We start from the raw sequence: 7,262 nt of genomic DNA on the forward strand, positions 1-7,262 counted from the left end.
TGTAACCAATTTTAAAGGTATAAAAGTGAATTACAGCAAAATATCTCCTGTGACTATTAACAAGACTTGGGCCAGGATCAGAAGGCACCGGATTCGTGAGGAGCCACTGCACTGAGCAACAACGATGAGGCAGACACAAAATAACTTGAGTAGCCACTCTTATAATTCTTTGCAGTGAACAGATTGCCTGAATTGCACAGGATACAAAATAATAACTATCAAGAAATAAATAAACAAAAGTAGTGTGCACACTTGAGAGGAAAAATGTCCGTTGGGGCCCTTAAATGAAATAAAAGTCTGTGCAGGCTTGTTGTTGTAGAGTTATTGCAGGTTCACCTGATTCCAAGATCCTGGCAGTGCCGTGTGAATGTGTAATGTGTGTATGGACGAACGTGTATGTGGGTATCTCCTCAGTGCTGAACTCTCTTCAAGGTAGTTGGCTCGCCATCTTAACCGACCAGAAGTTTGTCCCGATCCTCAAACCAATTCGTCCTCCAAAAAAAAAACCTGACCTACAGACAGGGTCACACAATTTACATTCAAAATCATCCACTCTCAGATGCAACGCTAGTGATACCAGTGTCAAAAGATACACACCATTGCACCTAATTCTAACATAAATCTTCTCAAATCTTATCTTAGTTGTACAACATTCAGTCTTAAGTATATCATTTATGAGAACTAAGTATTTAAGCACTCATACTCCTGTTCATGTGAACAGTGTTCCTATAGTCTTTATGATAAGTAATCATTAACAATCAAAATAGCATTTATCATAACCCTATTAGAACCATGTGCAAACAACATTAACAGTACACATTGTTAACCCCTTAACGCTCCGACGGCCCGCCGGCGGGCCGTTATGCTATTTCTCGGACATGTCTGTGTTTTTTTGTACCTACATAACTACTGCATTTAAGGTGGTGCGCATGCAGCGTATCATTTGAAAGCTGAAAGTCTTATCTTTTCAGCGATATAAACCTTTACAAGATAAAACAACGACTTTAGGTAGAACTAAACCATCTTCTAAAAAACAACAAAGTAATAACTGTCGTCGCTCACTGTTTTTATTTTTTTACTAGTCGCCCTGCGGTTCAACACGCAGCGCAACAACAACAAAAATGGTCTTGTTTTGTCGGGAAAAGTCTAAAGAATCACGTCGAGTTGAAAAATGCGGTCAAAAACATTTCTTTAGGTGCATAAATGATCAAAAGTGGAATCGAATTTTTCCGACTGAAAACTACAGTGCACTATTGCTCCTTCGTTTCTACGTTTTGTCGCCTCTGTTTTGTTTTGAAAATTAATACCATGGAGCTTGGTTTGTAGTCCCTGCCCTCTGCTTTTGATTGACACCTCATTTGACCATCCAGGAAGATCTATGGCCCCCCCACAGCCAGAAATAGCCAATGAGCGATTCTAACACGTTAAAGTGCACCGCCCACTCTGACGCTTGTCTTCTCCGCCTATCATATCTTACGCTGAATCTGATCTAATGGCCGTGTAGCCAATGAAATTGCAGTCGCGGGGAAGTGTCACATGTTGTGATTGTGGAAGGAGGAGGGGCTACAAGACCGTGCGTAAACAAATACACTGGATGTCAGCTAGTCGTGCGTACGTGCGTGAAAACAGTAGTGATTTTCTTATGGCTCGGCTCGCTAAAAAGTGCCGGTTCTTTCAGCTCCCCAGGTTCTCCGCAGATGTTTTTTGTTGCTTAAATTGATTTATTAACAAAATAATGTAAAATTACGTGTAAAATTAATTACTTTTTCTGCGGTCACTCATTTTGTCACCTTCTCAGCGTGTTGTCTCTTTAGGGGCTGTTCTCTCTCTCTTTCTCTCCTGTGTCTGTAACCCCCGCTACCGCAACACCCCCCCCCCCCCCCCCCCGGCTTAGTGCGGACACGCCGCACGTCACGTAGTTGACCAATCACGTGAACGAAAAAACAAAAACAAAGCGGCTGCGGCTCCCGTCGTTCACTTCAAAGATGGCCATTGCGGTCGCGACCGACACATCACTTAGAAACAGGAGAGAGCAAAAGGGCCATATGGCTGTGGGTTTTTGTTCCCAGCAATCAAGAGCACACAGTTTGACCAATCAACTGTCTGAAGACTGAGATCCGTTGATTAAATGAGTCAAGTCTCTTACTTTACTGCATGGCATGCTGAGAATAACGTGATGATGTCATCATCTGCCGCTTATATGGGTCCAGGCCCAGGTTGCGGCCGCCCAGTCCACACCGAAATTCTACGGTGGGCTCACCACCTGTGGGCTTACCACCTGGGGAGGTGGAGGTGGTGCCGTCCAGAGTGGGGCTCAAACCCACGATCCTGAGATATTGAGTCTCATGTTCTACCAATTGAGCTAACCAGGTGGCCAAACTTAGGAAGGTGAAATTGTAAATATGTAAACAGTTTGCTGTGAATAGTGTGTGATTCATTCATATAAAGGTATTGATTTCTGACCATAGCACTTTTTCTGACTAATTTCTTATAATGCAGGTTTAGTTTCAATAGAATAATGAGCATTCAATGTGTTCTCTCTTCCATAACGATTTTTGTACTACTAATTGTGAATATGAATATGAATATTAATATGAATATTAATATATTGGAGGAATCAATATGGAATATGATTCCTCTAAGTGTCACCTTTCATTAGAGCCGTCATTGATGTCTGTATGTTGAAGCATTCAGGAGTTATACACTTGGCACCTGGCGTGCCCAAGAGCTATCCAAAGTGGCCATTTTGGATAGCTCTTGAGAACGCCTGGACATACCCACTGAAAAACCTGTGCAAAACAGTCAATTTTTTGTACAATTGCTATGAAATTTTAACATGGAATGGGTAGGACTTCAGTCTACAGAAATATGTTGTCATCTAATCCTATCCTACAAGCCCAGGTTATTAGAAAGATGCATTTTTAAAAAAAAAATCCAGGCAAGGAAAAAAAAAAAATTTTTTTCTGTGTTTAATATTCTCTTACTCGATACCAGTTACACCTACAGTGGATCAGACTGCTGAAATAAAAACTTTAGAGTGTTACCTTCACAAAGAGACCAAACTTTTGAATGTCCTTCTAAGGGCTCAAGAACAGCTTTGAATTTAATTTGGGCATGTTTTTGACAGGTGTTTTGGGCAAATTAGGCCGGAGTGTTAAGGGGTTAACTATGTTTAGAGGTATGGAAGAAATGTGCTTAGTTTACTCTTACATTATAGGCCTATTCATGTGAGAGAACTGCACCAAAAATTGCCCTCTAATACTTAGTTGAAATGGCATTAACATCTTCAATAAATTGCAAATTACAACCCAAAATATTAATTTTCTTTCCTTTACATTCATCACATATCAAGTTATTATTTTTCCTTTAAATTGACACTAAGAAAGTAACACTTTTACTAACGTTCACATTAACACAAAATAATAAACACAATACGCCTACGTTAGGAAATACTGCACCATTATTCACTTCAGCTCACTCTTATAACATTAATATCACCACTGATTTGTTTCAGCGCATGGCAAAACAAGAACAAAGTAACACCAGAGCAGCTAATAAGGCACATTTCTCACCGTTGCTCTGTGTATTTCCCGGCTGAGTACGCCAATGTCGAACCTCGCCGCGGCTCTCAAAATGGAAGGTGAATGATTAGCCTGTTAAGCGCAGAGCTAGCATTAGCATGAATAACGACGGTAAGCGTCAACAAGCTATTTTTCTATCAGTTAATTGACTCATCTTACCGACGTAACTCCCTCTCCTGTGTTTAGTCACTCGGCTCTGGACCTCAAGCAGGTAAATACTCCAACTCTCTTATCTCTCTCTCAACTTTTCCCAGTAATCGCTATATTTTCCTTCCGTTCTGTTTCCCTAACAGGTATCGGCTCTCTCTCTTCCCTTAACTGAGGTCGGGAAAAAACGGAAAAGCAACGTGCCTACGTGAATTGTAATTGGCTATTGAAAGCTAGGTACCCCCCACGTGAGATGGGACTGAACAGATGCATTCACTTGCAATGGGATTTTACAAATTCCACCGATAATAAGAATATAGAAATTACACTTTGTACTATTTAACGTGCTCTCTTCTGCACCTGGCTACACTATACAAAGATGTTTGACTTTTCACCAACTCAAAAGGCTCAGCCATACAGCAAAGCAGGCCAAAAATAGCTTCAACTCACTGTGTTCCCCACCAAAGCCTAAAAATAAAGCATACTAGAACAACATCTAGCACACATTTCTTCCACAAACAACCAGCAAAGTCAGACAGGAGAGCTCACATTTCATTTTGTTGCGGAAAGGCCACACCCACCCATGGAATTCCCGAATTCCATTTTGAACACGTCATGACTAAACACGCCACTCTGTAGTGTACGCCAGGGAGCTTCTGCAGAGCAACACTGCCGCTTTGTGGACAGACTGCAAAAGTTGACATATAACTCAAATTATCAACAAAGCCACTTCACAAGATGGAGAGTCTTCAACAGGATAGCACATCGGCATTCCTGGCACATTGTATTGTTTTCTACACGCACGTATCAGGGGAGAGCATGAACACAGTCCCCCACTACCAGAAATTATGCAGTCGAGATTCCCACATTTGGGGAATTAGCAGGGGTCAGCACAGCCGGAGTGCAATGGCTGAGCCTCACCCTGGGTAAACCACCTTGTTGATCATGATATCTCGCCTGCCAGGTAAGTATGAGCTGCAGTTGTAAGAGAGCAGGTGGTGGTCACCAGGCACAGCACTCTGGCTGACGGTGCCTACAAGACATAATCCCACATTTCAGTGCCTTGAGCATCAGCTCCCCTTTGTCTGTTACATTTATGGCTGAAAAGACACAAACACTGCTGCAAATAGGCTGCGGCGTGCGGCAAACACGCTTTGTTGGATCCACCTATCTTGCACTGCTCTGCCAAAAGCAAACGTACACTGTGTGAAATGCCACTAGTCAAGCTGTTTCTTGGGAGAGAAAGCAAGGGTCCACGTGGCACACTATTCTTGTCTCAAAGACGTCAGCATCCCCACCAAAGCCTAAAAAGAAAGTATACAAGCCAAATGACAACATCTAGCACACATTTCTTCTGCAAAGAAAGAGCAAAGTCGGACAGGGGAGCTCACACTTGTGGCGCTCTATAAAGATGTTTGACCTTTCACCAACTCAAAAGGCTCAGCCATACGGCCAAGCCAGCCAAAAATAACTTCAACTCATTGGTGTTCCTCTCCACGGAAGTCTTTAGTAAAAGGCGAACGACTTGTGCGTTATGAAGAGAAACAAGAGTCAGAACAGGCCTGTCCCACCTGAGGACCCTAGTCGTCCCAGCTACCACCGTCGCGTTATGCCTCCCTTGGCTTGCCGCGTGCTAAATCCCAGCCTCCCCTCCCTCTTGTGTTTTTTTCTTGTCTTTTTTCAGAGGCTCTCTACGGTGGTTTTGTGTAGAAACTGTGGTGTCAAGCTTTGTGCCATGTGTCCTAACCCATGTGTGTATTCTTCCAGGAGAGAGAATCCATTTGTTTCTGCTTATCTAGTACCTGTGGCTGTCTTGGGCGCCACTCTGTTACTGTTGTACAACAAGTGTGCTATCCGTCATGCACTGCATTGTCTATGGTACTCTGATGGCACTGCAATGAGGAGATGTGTGAGGGAAGGTGTCAGTGCATGTAACATTAAGAAGAAATAGGCTAACATCAGATCAAAAGGGGACACCAGTAGAGCTCAGGCCTGCAAAACAAGGGAGCAAAAAAGATAAGTTTGACGCAAGTTTTGATGCAAATAAAAACACACCAATCAAACCAAGGGAAATAGAAAGGGACAGACCCAGTTCTAGCCAGACCTGTCCTTGAACTTGATCAACAGTCTGCCACTGGTCATATGTAAGGCCATGTGCAGTACTTCAAAAAAAAAAAAAAAAGATGCCAACAGAAGCCAAACCTCCATTAGAAACATAGTTATTTGATACAAGGTGGGAAGGGAGAATTTTAGACACAAATAGGATCATCCCCAAAACAAACAAATAAGGGAAAAGGGGGCATGATCAGACATGCCCTTTGCTCTGAAACACATGTACAATTTACAATATAAAAAATGATGTACAGATGGTGAAAATGACTTTGTTCTGCAGAGGAAACTCAGGCTTTTGAATTCTGTATAGAAGAATAAAACTCTATGGACTTTTCCCACAGCTGGGTCTACAGCCTGGCCTGAAAAATCAGCATCAAAACAAGGCCTGGCTTTTACATGGACACTACAAAGTCTGGGAAATGATCAGGCGTTTTCAGGGAATCCACGACCAGTCATCGTGGCTGATGTGCACTGTGTTGTGGAGAGAGGTTCCCTGGGTGATATCAGTAAGTCAACTGACTGGCTGTGCACAATTCACTTCGTAGAAACCGGCAGGCACTTTGGTGTATTTTCCTTTAGCCACTGTAAAAGTTTGACTCCTAAGTAAACATTTGTGTCAGCGCTTGATTTTCTACAAAGCAAGAGAAAGGTGCACCGTTCCCAGCGGCACTGCAATGCCAGGTCAATGCATGGAGTGAGTGAAACAAGCTCCCTTTTCAGCTCCATTTCCTAAAAATGGGTTTAATACGTTATCTCCATATAGGGGACATATCAGATATTAAACTGACAAGAACAGATTCTACACCTGATCTTAGCCAAAAGGCCGAGAAGTGATGAGACCCAAGCGTTTGATGTCCAAATCAAGCTCTTGGTACGACCGTCACTTGTCGCGGTGTCCTGTTTGTAAGCCAGCTGATCAGTGGCTGCCACTTAGCAACTCTGCCCATCTGTCTGCTGTGTACTTTTCCCTGGCGCTATATGAAGATGTTTGACTTTTCACCAACCCAAAAGGCTCAGCCATAGGGCAAAACCGGCCAAAAATAGCTTCAACTCATTGGTGTTCCCCACCAAAGCTTAAAATAAAGCATACTAGAACAACATCTAGCACACATTTCTTCCACAAACAACCAGCAAAGTCGGACTGGAGAGCTCACACTTCATTTTGTCATGGAAAGGCCACGCCCACTTCCCCAATTCCACTGGGAACACGAGTAATTGTCATGACTAAACACGCCACTCTGTAGCGTACGCCAGGGAGCTTCTGCAGAGCAACACTGCCACTTTGTGGACAGACTGCAAAAGTTGACATATAACTCCAAATCAACAAAGCCACCTCACAAGATGGAGATGAACCACACTAGTTTAGGGATGAGGTTTTTTGTTTATTCTGAATCAAAAATGGAGATAAAAGGTCCAAGTACT

General features: G+C 42.9%; 3 non-coding genes across 3 annotated transcripts; all 3 read right to left on the reverse strand.

Annotated features, from left to right (window-relative positions):
• Positions 1 to 4,536: 4,536 nt before the first annotated feature.
• LOC121176600 lies at positions 4,537 to 4,700 on the reverse strand. Its single transcript, XR_005893022.1, has one exon. It is a non-coding gene; the product is annotated as a U1 spliceosomal RNA (small nuclear RNA).
• Positions 4,701 to 5,167: 467 nt separating this feature from the next.
• Positions 5,168 to 5,282, reverse strand: LOC121176606. Its single transcript, XR_005893027.1, has one exon. It is a non-coding gene; the product is annotated as a U5 spliceosomal RNA (small nuclear RNA).
• A 1,202-nt stretch (positions 5,283 to 6,484) lies between these two features.
• On the reverse strand, positions 6,485 to 6,675 carry LOC121176603. Its single transcript, XR_005893025.1, has one exon. It is a non-coding gene; the product is annotated as a U2 spliceosomal RNA (small nuclear RNA).
• Positions 6,676 to 7,262: the final 587 nt, after the last annotated feature.

The sequence above is a fragment of the Toxotes jaculatrix genome, chromosome 22 (genome assembly GCF_017976425.1).
Source record: "Toxotes jaculatrix isolate fToxJac2 chromosome 22, fToxJac2.pri, whole genome shotgun sequence".
Lineage (NCBI taxonomy): Eukaryota > Metazoa > Chordata > Actinopteri > Toxotidae > Toxotes > Toxotes jaculatrix.